The sequence below is a fragment of the Arachis hypogaea genome, chromosome 12 (genome assembly GCF_003086295.3).
Source record: "Arachis hypogaea cultivar Tifrunner chromosome 12, arahy.Tifrunner.gnm2.J5K5, whole genome shotgun sequence".
Classification (NCBI taxonomy): domain Eukaryota; kingdom Viridiplantae; phylum Streptophyta; class Magnoliopsida; order Fabales; family Fabaceae; genus Arachis; species Arachis hypogaea.
In genome coordinates, this window is record NC_092047.1 from 88,299,400 (window position 1) to 88,312,656 (window position 13,257).

General features: G+C 39.2%; 1 non-coding gene across 1 annotated transcript; it reads right to left on the reverse strand.

Annotated features, from left to right (window-relative positions):
* Positions 1–7,684: 7,684 nt before the first annotated feature.
* LOC112732033 (small nucleolar RNA R71) lies at positions 7,685–7,792 on the reverse strand. The gene has a single exon (XR_003167775.1). It is a non-coding gene; the product is annotated as a small nucleolar RNA R71 (small nucleolar RNA).
* Positions 7,793–13,257: the final 5,465 nt, after the last annotated feature.

Here is a 13,257-nt window from a genome sequence, read left to right on the forward strand (position 1 = left end):
TCATAACTTAAAAGAAGCAGCAGCTCCTTCTTCCCCATTTCATACAACAATGACGCCAAAGAGATTGGGGAGGAAGAGAATTCCATAACCCTCATCAAATCTTCCTTCCACCATAACTTCCCCATTTGAGCTCAGATCACCGCACCGTTCGTAGCCACATGTGCAACGCGTTGAGCTCTACATTTCTGTTGGATCAATTTTTCCGGTAAGCTTCAATTTCATTTTAGAATGTCTACCCCCTTTCTTATTGTGAAATTGAATCCTTGAGGTGAAATCTTACCCAATTTGGTATTTTAGGTTCGATTTAGCTTGTGGAGCTTATTGGGCTTGAGTTATTATGCGTGTGGGTACGGTAAGAACAACCTAAACCTTAGTCAATTTTGAGTTTATTATGTAAAAGCTGAATTTGGAATATATATGTGAATTAGGTGTGAATTAAGTTTATACATAAGCATTGGAATTGAAAAGTGAGCACTTGGAAGCTTGGTGGTGATTGAAGCTAAGCTTGTGGCTGATTTCTCTAAGCTTGAGGGGCTGTATGGTGACTTGGGGGGATGCCTTGGATTAAATAAAGTGATTGGCCAAGGTTTGGTTTAAGTTTCGCGCATTTAACATATAAGTTTTTGTGAAAACTTAGGCTAGAGAACCATAGGTTAAGTTGAAATGGTTAAATGTATTAAATGATTAGCTTTGTGAAGATGATGGACAAATTTATGATTGAGCTTGTATTGGAATTTATGAGCATGATTTGTTGAAGTTATTGAATATGTGTTCTTGCAATTGAGTTTGTGTTGGAATTTATGAGCATGAGTTGTTGGTGGAATGATTAGTGATGGAGTTGGTGGAGTTGTTGACATATGTTAATGAAATTTTGTGGTTATAGCTTGTTGATTTGTTGAAGGTGATTTATGGGTGGTTATTGATGAATTTTAAAAATGGAAGATTATGGTTGAAAGGGGTGGATTTTTGAATAATGTATGAGTTTTATGAATTGATGTAGATATTAAAGTGTTGGAAGATAGTATCAATGAAATGGAGTTTGATATGTGGTAAATGTACAGGTTATATGGGTAAGGAATGTGGTTTTGGTAAGAAAATGAGGTTTGGTGAAATTTGGTAAAAAGTGGTTTTAGATGAACTTTGAAAGTCCATAACTTGCTCCTCAAATTTTGAATACAAATTAGATTTATTTTAAATTAAAGAGTGTTTAATAAGCTTGATATGGATATAAAGTTTGTGCAAAATAGAATTTTGTAGAGAAAGTTATGAACGACGGAAGTTGGTGTGAAAAATGTGTATGCAGGATGGTTACAACTGGTTTAGCAGGTTTTTGGGCAATCTGTAAATTTTTGAGAAAACGCACATCCACGAGTGCTCGTGGCCCACACGCACGCGTGGCGTGACATTTTGAACTACGCATGCGCGAGTTGTCCATGCGAACGCGTGATGGGCCAACATGCATGACCACGCATATGCGTGACCCATGCGTACGCGTGACATGCTATTCTCACCTATGCGTACGCATGGTAAAGGAATGCGCGCGCGTGCTACTCTTTCACACTCCCACGCGTACGCGTGGCCCACGCGTACGCGTGGTCCCGGCTTGCTGCAAAACTGGGTTTTTAGTGTTTTAAACCAGATTTTCACTTCTAAACCTCCATTTTCCTTTCTTTTACACTTATGATATAGTACTAAATCCAGTAGCTAGTTGAAGCTAGGAAAATAAGATAACTTGGGAGTGAAGTAAGAGGTAAAATGATGAGTTATGTGAAGGAGATGAGAATGTTAAATGAAGTTTAATGCTATGGCTTGATAAATGATTACATAATAATTATGAAAATGAAATGACTTATGAATGATGATATCTAAGATACGAGTTTCCCTGGGTAAGAACCGTGGCTTGCCACCATGTGTTCCAGGTTGAGTCTCGATACTCTATTGACTATACATCGTAAAGGTGACCAGGCACGTATAAATTTCCGGGTATGGATAGTCCCAGTGAGTGATTTGAATGATGAATGAATGTGAAATCTATGCAGACTCATGAGGATGCGCGACGGGGAACAGTCTAAGGTTTTCAGACTTGTCGGGTTGGCTGGATAACCAACAGATGAGCCTCATCAGCCATAGGATAGGCATACATCATGTGCATTCGTTTGTTTTGGTTGTTATGCATTATCTGGGTTTGCCTAACTGAACATATATATCCTACTACTTGTTATACTTGCTACTTGCACTATCTGTTTCTTACTTGTGCGTGAACTTGTTTGATTTCTTGTCTCTGCTGGATTATGGATGATGGAGGAACGGAGGAAGGGTAAAACGGGTTGGTATTTATGTTAGGATTAAAACTGAATAAGTCTAGGAGTGTTTAAGATTACCTACCTCTATTTATGGCTTTTGCTTAGAAACTAAGTTTTATGATTGTATGATGGAGTTCTAGGATTGCCTCTGGCATTCCCAGGACCTTATTTATTATACGCGTGGCACCTTTACGATGCTGAAAACCTCCGATTCTCATCCCATACAGTGTTGTTCTTTTCAGATGCAGGTCGAGAGGCTCCTCGCTAGGCGTCTGGATTCCTTGAAGCGGAGTGGTCCCCGGTGTATTTTGAGTTTTAGTTTGTATATATATGTATATGTACTTAGCTTTCTCTCCAAGAAACTTGATTATTTTATTCCTCATAGAGGTTACATGAGAGTTAGGGAACTTATTTCTGTATTTTGGGTTTTAGGGATACTTATGTATATATGTAAATATTCTCCGGCCAGCCTTCGTTTCGCAGGCTGAGTCAGGAGCTAGTTCACTGTATTCTTGACTCTCTCTTCTCGTTCTGTCGTTCACTTATATCTTGAACCTTTAGGTTTCTTAGCACGCAAGTAATTTGTTTTCTTGAGCGTTGAGCTTTTTATTTTGCGATTTTGTTTTACCCGTTTTTCAAGGCTCCTAGTATATTATCTCTTTTTACTATTATATGTATATTTTAACTGATTAGAGGTCCATAACACCACACTACCTCTCTTCTATGACTTAATCATAAAACTCTTTGTAGTAGGGTGTTACATTATGGTATCAGAGCAGTTTGTTCCTATAGAGCCTAAGGATGGACTGATTATGCTTCTGTGCATTCTCTGTATATGTGTCTATGTAATATTAGGATATCTAACTGATATGCGTAGGATACATGTTCGTGAGCATGCTTTTGGGCCTCTAAAGCACTAAACTTGAGATATTGAGACTGATCACCTTAATATCAATTGTTTGGTGTGAACAGGGACCAAATGTCATCTCGCGGATCCGAGCGAGGTAACGAGAGGAAAAATCTTTGGACCGAACCGATGCAAGGAGCTCGAGACGGAAGCTCGGGTGCTGGTACAAGCAACGTAGGTCAATACTATAGGTCTATGACCCTCACTGATTTCCTCAAGAGTGGTCCACCTCCGTTTAATGGAAATGCCAATGCGTTAGAGGCTGATCGGTGGTTTCGAGACGTGGAGAGGTTTTTATACACTCAACACGTTCCAGAAGTACAGTCAGTGAAAATAGTGACTTACATGTTGGAGGGAGATGCTCAGAAATGGTGGCAGGAGTTATATCATACCTTGCAGATGGAGTTAACAGATATCCCTTGGAATAGATTCAAGACGGAATTTTACGAGAAATATTTTTTACATGCACTTCGCATTGCAAAGGAGTTGGAGTTAATGCAGTTGAAGCAAGAGAATATGTCTATTGCTGACTATACCCGTGAATTCGATAACCTGTGTCATCTCTCAAAAGTTTGTCAAGGAAATCCAGCTGACTATGAGGCATGGAAGTGTGCTTAGTATGAGAAAGGACTTAGGAGAGACATCTTTAACTACGTGAATCCTCAAAGGTTAATGAATTCTCCTGAATTGGTTAAGAAAAGTCAATTCGTAGAAAGTTACTCCATGAAGTGGGCGATGCTACAGGAAGGCTATGGAGAGACTGCTCTAGACGAGCCGCATAGGGTCGGGCTAGGCGTATGTGATGAGCGGATAATTTATACGCTTTTTGGCATTGTTTTTAGTATGTTTTTAGTATATTTTAGTTAGTTTTTATTATATTTTTATTAGTTTTTAAATAAAAATTACTCTTCTGGACTTTACTATGAGTTTGTGTATTTTTCTGTAATTTCAGGTATTTTCTGGCTGAAATTGAGGGACCTGAGCAAAAATCTGATTCAGAGGCTGAAAAAGGACTGCAGATGCTGTTGGATTCTGACCTCCCTGCACTCAAAGTGGATTTTCTGGAGCTACAGAAGCCCAATTGGCGCGCTCTCAATTGCGTTGGAAAGTAGACATCCTGGGCTTTCTAGCAACATATAATAGTCCATACTTTGCTCGAGATTTGATGGCCCAAATAGGCGTTCTAAGTCAGCTTAAGAATTCTGGCGTTTAACTCCAAAACTGGCACAAAAGTTGGAGTTAAACGCCCAAACTGGCACAAAAGCTGGCGTTTAACTCCAAGAAAAGTCTCTACATGAAAATGCTTCAATGCTCAGCCCAAGCACACCCAAGTGGGCCCGGAAGAAGATTTATGCATTAATTACCTATTTCTGTAACCCTATGCTACTAGTTTTCTATAAATAGGACCCTTTGCTATTGTATTTTCATCTTTTACTCAGACTTTGATAGACTTTTTCACGTTTGGGGCTGGCCTCACGGCCATGCCTGAACCTTGTTCTTATGTATCTTCAACGGTGGAGTTTCTACACACCATAGATTAAGGTGTGGAGCTCTGCTGTTCTTCATGAATTAATACAAGTACTATTATTTTTCTATTCAACTCAAGTCTATTTCTTCTCCAAGATATTCATTCGTTCTTCAACTTGATGAATGTGATGATCCGTGACACTCATCATCATTCTCACCTATGAACTTGTGCCTGACAACCACCTCTGTTCTACTAGCAATGGCTTGAATGCGTATCTCTTGGGTTTCTAATCTAAGCTTGGAACCTTCGTGGTATAGGCTAGAATTATTGGCAGCCATTCCTGAGATTCAAAAAGTCTAAACCTTGTCTGTGGTATTCCGAGAAGGATCTAGGAAGGGATGACTGTGACGAGCTTCAAACTCGCGATTGTGAGGCGTGTGACAGACGCAAAAGGATCAATGGATCCTATTCCGACATGATCGAGAACCGACAGCTGATTAGCCGATGTTGTGACAGAGCATCAGGACCATTTTCACTGAGAGGACGGGATGTAGCCATTGACAACGGTGATGCCTAACATAAAGCTTGCCAAGGAAAGGAGTATGAATGATTGGAAGAAAGCAATAGGAAAGCAGAGGTTCAAGGGGAACAAAGCATCTTCATACGCTTATCTGAAATCCACCAATGAATTACATAAGTATCTCTATCTTTATTTTATGTTTATTTTCATCACCTTAAACTCCATAACCATTTGAATCCACCTGACAGAGATTTACAAGATGACCATAGCTTGCTTCAAGCCGACAATCTCCGTGGGATCGACCCTTACTCACGTAAGGTTTATTACTTGGAAGACCCAGTGCACTTGCTGGTTAGTTGTGCAGAATTGTGACAAAGTGTGATTCACGTTTGAGAGCTCCAAGTCCTTTGGCGCCATTGTTGATGATCACAATTTCGTGCACCAAGTTTTTGGCGCCGTTGCCGGGGATTGTTTGAGTTTGGACAACTGACGGTTCATCTTGTTGCTTAGATTAGGTATTTTTTTTCAGAATTTTTAAGAATGAATTCTAGAGTTTCAAGGTGATGTTCTTATCATCACAAAAGCTGATTGATTCTCATCAATTTAGCTATTGAATGTAATGTCCTGCTGAAGCTTGGCCAAACATGTCTAATCTTTTTAGACTGAAGCTTTAGACTAACATTGCATGATTCCTGGAATTCTTATTAAAAGTTTTGATTCTCTTTATTTTCTTTTCTATATAATTTTTGAAAAAAATACAAAAAAAAAATTAAAATCATAAAACTAAAAATATTTTATGTTTCTTGTTTGAGTCTATTGTCTAATTTTAAGTTTGGTGTCAATTGCATGTCTTTATCCTTCTAATTTTTGAAAATTTATACATATTGTTCTTCATTGATCTTCAAGTTGTTCTTGATGATTTCATTGCTTTTATCTTCAAATTCTCTTGTTTTGTATGTTTTGTTGTTTCTTACATGCATTTTTACATTGTTATAGTCCTTAGTATACAAACTTTTAAGTTTGGTGTCTTGCATGCATTGTTTATTTGATCTTAGTTGCATTTTTTATTGATTCCCATCATCAAAAATTCAAAAATATTTTTTTAAAACTATGTCTTTTCAAGTCAATAATACAGAGAATTGAAGATTCAGAACATTCTCCACAACAGAAAAAGCTGGGCGTTTAACGCCCAAAAAGGTAGAGATTTGGGCGTTAAACGCCAGGATGACACTAGAGGGAAGATTTTGTTTTTAATTCACATTTTTTTTAGTTTTCATAATTTTTCAAAATCAAATCTTTTTCAAATCATATCTTTTCAATCATATCTCTTTCAAAATCAATTTCTTTCCATTTTATATTTATTTTTACTATTTTCAAAAATCCTTGCTTCAATTCAAGATTTACTTCAAAAATTTTCAAGTTGTTACTTGCCTATTAAGAAAGGATCAAATTTTAAATTTTAGAATCATATCTACTAATTTCTTGTTAGTCAAGTAATCAACTTTAGTTTCAAAACTTTCTCTTTTTAATTTGATTTTCAATCACATCTTCTCAATCATATCTTTTCAATCACACCCTTTTTCAAAATTAATTTTCAATCATATCTTTTTAAATTTCTGATTTCAAAATCTTTTTCAAAAAATCACTTGATTTCTTTCCCAATCTTAGTTTTTGAAAATCTCAATCAAATTTTCAAATTTCTTTTTAATTATTTCAAAATCTTTTTAATTTATTTTCGAAAATTCTTCTCCTCTTTTCACATCCTTCTATTTAAAGGACTAAGACTCCTCATCAAGGTGCAAATCGAACTCTGTCCCTCTTGATAAGTTTGAATTCCCTCTTCTCCACCTCCTCCTTCTATTCTTCTTTTCCTCTGACACCTCAAAGAATCTCTATACTGTGACATAGAGGATTCCCTACTTTCTTGTTCTCTTCTCTTTCATATGAGCAGGAACAAAGATAAAGGCATACTTGTTCAAGCTGATCCTGAACCTGAAAGGACCTTGAAGAGAAAGCTAAGAGAAGCTAAAGAATAATTCTCTTTAGAGGGCCTAACAAAACTCTTCAAAGAAGAAGAAACCATGCCAACCGAAAATAACAACAATGCCAACAATACAAGGAAGGTGCTTGGTGACTTTACTGCACCTACTCCTGATTTCTATGGGAGAAGAATCTCAATCCCTACCATTGGAGCAAACAACTTTGAGCTTAAGCCTCAATTAGTTTCTCTGATGCAACAGAATTGCAAGTTTTATGGACTTCCATTGGAAGATCCTCATCAGTTCTTAGCTGAGTTCTTGTAAATCTGTGACACTGTCAAGACCAATGGGGTTGACCCTGAAGTCTACAGACTTATGCTCTTTCCTTTTGCTGTAAGAGACAGAGCTAGAACATGGTTGGATTCACAACCTAAGGAAAGCCTGAACTCTTGGGAAAAGCTAGTCAATGCCTTCTTGGCAAAGTTCTTTCCACCTCAAAAATTGAGGAAGCTTAGAATGGAAGTCCAAACCTTTAGATAGAAGGATGGTGAGTCCCTCTATGAAGCTTGGGAGAGATACAAGCAATTGATCAGAAGGTGCCCTTCTGACATGCTTTCAGAATGGAGCATCATAGGAATCTTCTATGATGGTCTGTCTGAACTATCCAAGATGTCATTGGATAGCTCTGCTGGAAGATCTCTTCATCTGAAGAAGACGCCTGCAGAAGCTCAAGAACTCATTGAAATGGTTGCAAATAACCAATTCATGTACACTTCTGAAAGGAATCCTGTGAATAATGGGACAACTCAGAAGAAGGGAGTTCTTGAGATTGATACTCTGAATGCCATATTGGCTCAGAATAAAATATTGACCCAACAAGTCAATATGATTTCTCAGAGTCTGTCTGAAATGCAAGCAGCAACAGGCAGCACTAAGGAAGCTTCCTCTGAAGAAGAAGCTTATGATCCTGAGAACCCAGCAATGGAATAGGTGAATTACATGGGAGAATCCTATGGAAACACCTATAATCCTTCATGGAGAAATCATCCAAATCTCTCATGGAAGGATCAACAGAGACCTCAACAAGGTTTCAACAACAATAATGGTGGAAGAAACAGGTTTAGCAATAGCAAGCCTTTTCCATCATCTTCTCAGCAACAGACAGAGAATTCTAAGCAAAACCCCTCTGACTTAACAATCATTGTCTCTGATCTAATCAAAACCACTCAAAGTTTCATGACTGAAACAAGGTCCTCCATTAGAAAATTGGAGGCACAATTGGGTCAACTGAGTAAGAAAATTACTGAACTCCCTCCTAGCACTCTCCCAAGCAATACAGAAGAGAATCCAAAAAGAGAGTGCAAGGCTATAACCACATCTCACATGGCCGAACATGGAGAGGAGGAAGAGGCAGTGATTCCCACTGAGGAAGATCTCAATGGATGCCCACTGACCTCCATGGAGTTCCCTAATGAGGAACAATGGGAATCTGAGGCTCATTCTGAGACCATAGAGATTCCATTAAATTTACTTTTGCCATTCACGAGCTCTGATGAGTATTCTTCCTCTGAAGAGGATGAAGATGTCCTGAAGAGCAAGTTGCTAAGTACCTTGGAGAAATCATGAAGCTAAATGACACGTTATTTGGTAATGAGACTTGGGAGAATGAACCTCCATTGCTCATCAAAGAACTGGATGACTTGACTAGGCAGAGATTACCTCAAAAGAGACAGGACCCTGGAAAGTTCTCAATCCCTTGTACCATAGGCACCATGACCTTTGAGAAGGCTCTGTGTGACCTAGGGTCAAGCATAAACCTTATGCCTCTCTCTGTAATGGAGAAGCTAGGGATCATTGAGGTACAAGCTGCAAGAATCTCACTAGAGATGGCAGACAATTTAAAGAAACAGCATTATGGACTTGTAGAGGATGTCTTGGTGAAGGTTGAAGACCATTACATCCCTGCTGATTTCATAGTCCTAGAGACTGGGAAGTGTATGGATGAATCCATCATCCTTGGCAGACCTTTCCTAGCCACAGCAAAAGCTGTGATTGATGTTGACAGAGGAGAATTGATCATTCAAGTGAATGGAGACTCCCTTGTGTTTAAAGCTCAAGGATATCCCTCTGTCACCATGGAGAGGAAGCACGAAGAGCTTCTCTCAATACAGAGTCAAACAGAGCCCCCACAGTCAAACTCTAAGTTTGGTGTTGGGAGGCCACAACCAAACTTTAAGTTTGGTGTTGAACCCCCACATTCAAACTCTAAGTTTGGTGTTGGGAGGTTCCAACATTGCTCTGAACATCTGTGAGGCTCCATGAGAGCCCACTGTCAAGCTATTGACATTAAAGAAGCGCTTGTTGGGAGGCAACCCAATTTTTACTTATCTATGTTAAATTTCTATTTTCCTTTGTTATTTTATGTTTTTTGTAGGTTGATGATCATGTGAAGTCACAAAAATAATTGAAAAAGCAAAAAAAAGTGAAAAACAGAATGAAAAATAGAACACCCTGGAGGAGATAGTTACTGGCGTTTAAACGCCAGTAAAGGTAGCAGAATGGGCGTTAAACGCCCAGTCTGGCACCATTCTGGGCGTTTAACGCCAGAAAAGGGCACCAGACTGGCGTTTAACAACAGGAATGGGCAAGAAGCTGGCGTTAAACGCCAGAAATGGGCAACAGCCTGGCGTTTAACACCAGGATTGGCAGAAAGAGGCGTTTTGCACGCCACTTGGTGTAGGGATGAGATATCCTTGACACCTCAGGATCTGTGGACCCTACAGGATCCCCACCTACCCCACCACTCTCTCTCTTCTTCACCCATTCACCAATCACCTCAATACCTCTTCTCCAAAAACCCCTCACCTATCAAATCCCACCATTCTCTTCACCACTCATATCCATCCTTCATAAAACCCCATCTACCTCACCATCCAAATTCAAACCATTTTCCCTTCCAAACCCACCTATAATGGCCGAACCATACACACCCCTCTCACTCCTATATAAACCCAGCTTCACTCTCTCATTTTCACACAACCTAAACACCACTTCTCCCCCTTGGCCGAAACACAAAGCCCACTCCATCTCCTCTATTTCTTCTTCTTCTACTCTCTTCTTTCTTCTTTTGCTCGAGGACGAGCAACCTTCTAAGTTTGGTATGGTAAAAGCTAAAGCTTTTTGTTTTTCCATAACCATTTATGGCACCAAAGGCCGGAGAAACCTCTAGAAAGAGGAAAGGGAAGGCAAAAGCCTCCACCTCCGAGTCATGGGAGATGGAGAGATTCCTCTCAAGGGTGCATCAAGACCACTTCCATGAAGTTGTGGCCAAGAAGAAAGTGATCCCCGAGGTCCCTTTCAAGCTCAAAAAGAATGAGTATCCAGAGATCCGACATGAGATCCGAAGAAGAGGTTGGGAAGTTCTCACCAACCCAATTCAACAAGTCGGGATCTTAATGGTTCAAGAGTTCTATGCCAATGCATGGATCACCAAGAACCATGATCAAAGTGTGAACCCGGACCCTAAGAATTGGCTTACAATGGTTCAGGGGAATTACTTAGATTTTAGTCCGGAAAATATAAGGTTGGCATTCAACTTGCCTATGATGCAAGGAGATGCACACCCATACACAAGAAGGGTCAACTTTGATCAAAGGTTGGACCAAGTCCTCATGGACATATGTGAAGAGGGCACTCAATGGAAGAGAGATTCAAGAGGGAAGCTGGTTCAACTAAGAAGGCATGACCTCAAGCCCATGGCTAGGAGATGGTTGGAGTTCATCCAACGCTCAATCATTCCCACTAGCAACCGGTCCGAAGCTACTATAGACCGGGCTATCATGATACATAGCATCATGATTGGAGAGGAAGTGGAAGTTCATGAGGTTATATCCCAAGAACTCTACAAGGTGGCGGACAAGTCCTCTCCTTTGGCAAGGTTAGCCTTCCCTCATCTCATTTGTCACCTTTGCAATTCGGTTGGAATTGACATAGAGGGAGACATTCTCATTGATGAGGACAAACCCATCACTAAGAAAAGGATGGAGAAAACAAGAGAACCTCATCAAGAGCATGAGGAAATTCCTCATCATGAAATCCCTGAGATGCCTCAAGGGATGCATCTTCCTCTACAAAACTATTGGGAGCAAATCAACACCTCCCTAGGAGAATTAAGTTCCAACATGGGACAACTAAGGGTGGAGCACCAAGAGCATTCCATCCTCCTCCATGAAATTAGAGAAGATCAAAGAACCATGAGAGAGGAGCAACAAAGGCAAGGAAGAGACATTGAGGAGCTCAAGCACTCCATAAGATCTTCAAGAGGAAGAACAAGCCGCCATCACTAAGGTGGACCCGTTCTTTAATTTCCTTGTTCTTTATTTTCCTGTTTTTCGAATTTTTATGCTTATGTTTGTGTCTTTATTACATGATCATTAGTTTCTAAGTGTCTATGCCTTAAAGCTATGAAAATGAATCCATCACCTTTCTTAAATGAAAACTGTTTTTAATTGAAAAAGAAAAAGAAGTGCATGAATTTCAAATTTTAAAATAGTTTAATTATCTTGATGTGGTGGCAATACTATTATTTTTCTGAATGAATGCTTAAACAGTGCATATTTTTGAATTTGATTATTTATGAATGTTAAAATTGTTGGCTCTTGAAAGAATGAAAGGAAAAGGAGAAATGTTATCTGATGATCTGAAAAATCATAAAATTGATTCTTGAAGCAAGAAAAAGCAGTGGAAAGCTTGCAAAAAAAAAAAGAAAAAAAAGAAAAGCAAGCAGAAAAAGACAATACCCCTTTAAACCAAAAGGCAAGGGTGATAAAAAGGATCCAAGGCTTTTAGCATCAGTGGATAGGAGGGCCCACAGGAATAAAATCCTGGCCTAAGCGGCTAAACCAAGCTGTCCCTAACCATGTGCTTGTGGCGTGAAGGTGTCAAGTGAAAACTTGAGACTGAGCGGTTAAAGTCGAGGTCCAAAGCAAAAAGAATAGTGTGCTTAAGAACCCTGGACACCTCTAATTGGGGACTCTAGCAAAGCTGAGTCACAATCTAAAAAGGTTCACCCAGTTATGTGTCTGTGGCATTTATGTATCCGGTGGTAATACTGGAAAACAAAGTGCTTAGGGCCACGGCCAAGACTCATAAAGTAGCTGTGTTCAAGAATCAACATACTTAACTAGGAGAATCAATAACACTATCTGGATTTTGAGTTCCTATAGATGCCAATCATTCTGAACTTCAAAGGATAAAGTGAGATGCCAAAATTGTTCAGAAGCAAAAAGCTAAAAGCCCCTCTCATCTAATTAATACCTGATCTTCATAGATGTTTTTGGAATTCATTGTATATTCTCTTCTTTTTATCCTATTTGATTTTCAGTTGCTTGGGGACAAGCAACAATTTAAGTTTGGTGTTGTGATGAGCGGATAATTTATACGCTTTTTGGCATTATTTTTAGTATGTTTTTAGTATATTTTAGTTAGTTTTTATTATATTTTTATTAGTTTTTAAATAAAAATCACTCTTCTGGACTTTACTATGAGTTTGTGTGTTTTTCTGTAATTTCAGGTATTTTCTGGTTGAAATTGAGGGACCTGAGCAAAAATCTGATTCAGAGGCTGAAAAAGGACTGCAGATGCTGTTGGATTTTGACCTCCCTGCACTCAAAGTGGATTTTCTAGAGCTACAGAAGCCCAATTGGCGCGCTCTCAATTGCGTTGGAAAGTAGACATTCTGGCATTTCCAGAAGGTATACTTTGCTCGAGATTTGATGGCCCAAACAGGCGTTCCAAGTCAGCTCAAGAATTCTGGCGTTTAACTCCAAAACTGGCACAAAAGTTGGAGTTAAACGCCCGAACTGGCACAAAAGCTGGCGTTTAACTCCAAGAAAAGTCTCTACATGAAAATGCTTCAATGCTCAGTCCAAGCACACACCAAGTGGGCCCAGAAGAAGATTTATGCATTAATTACCTATTTCTGTAACCCTAGGCTACTAGTTTTCTATAAATAGGACCCTTTGCTATTGTATTTTCATCATTTACTCAGACTTTGATAGACCTTTTCACGTTTGGGGCTG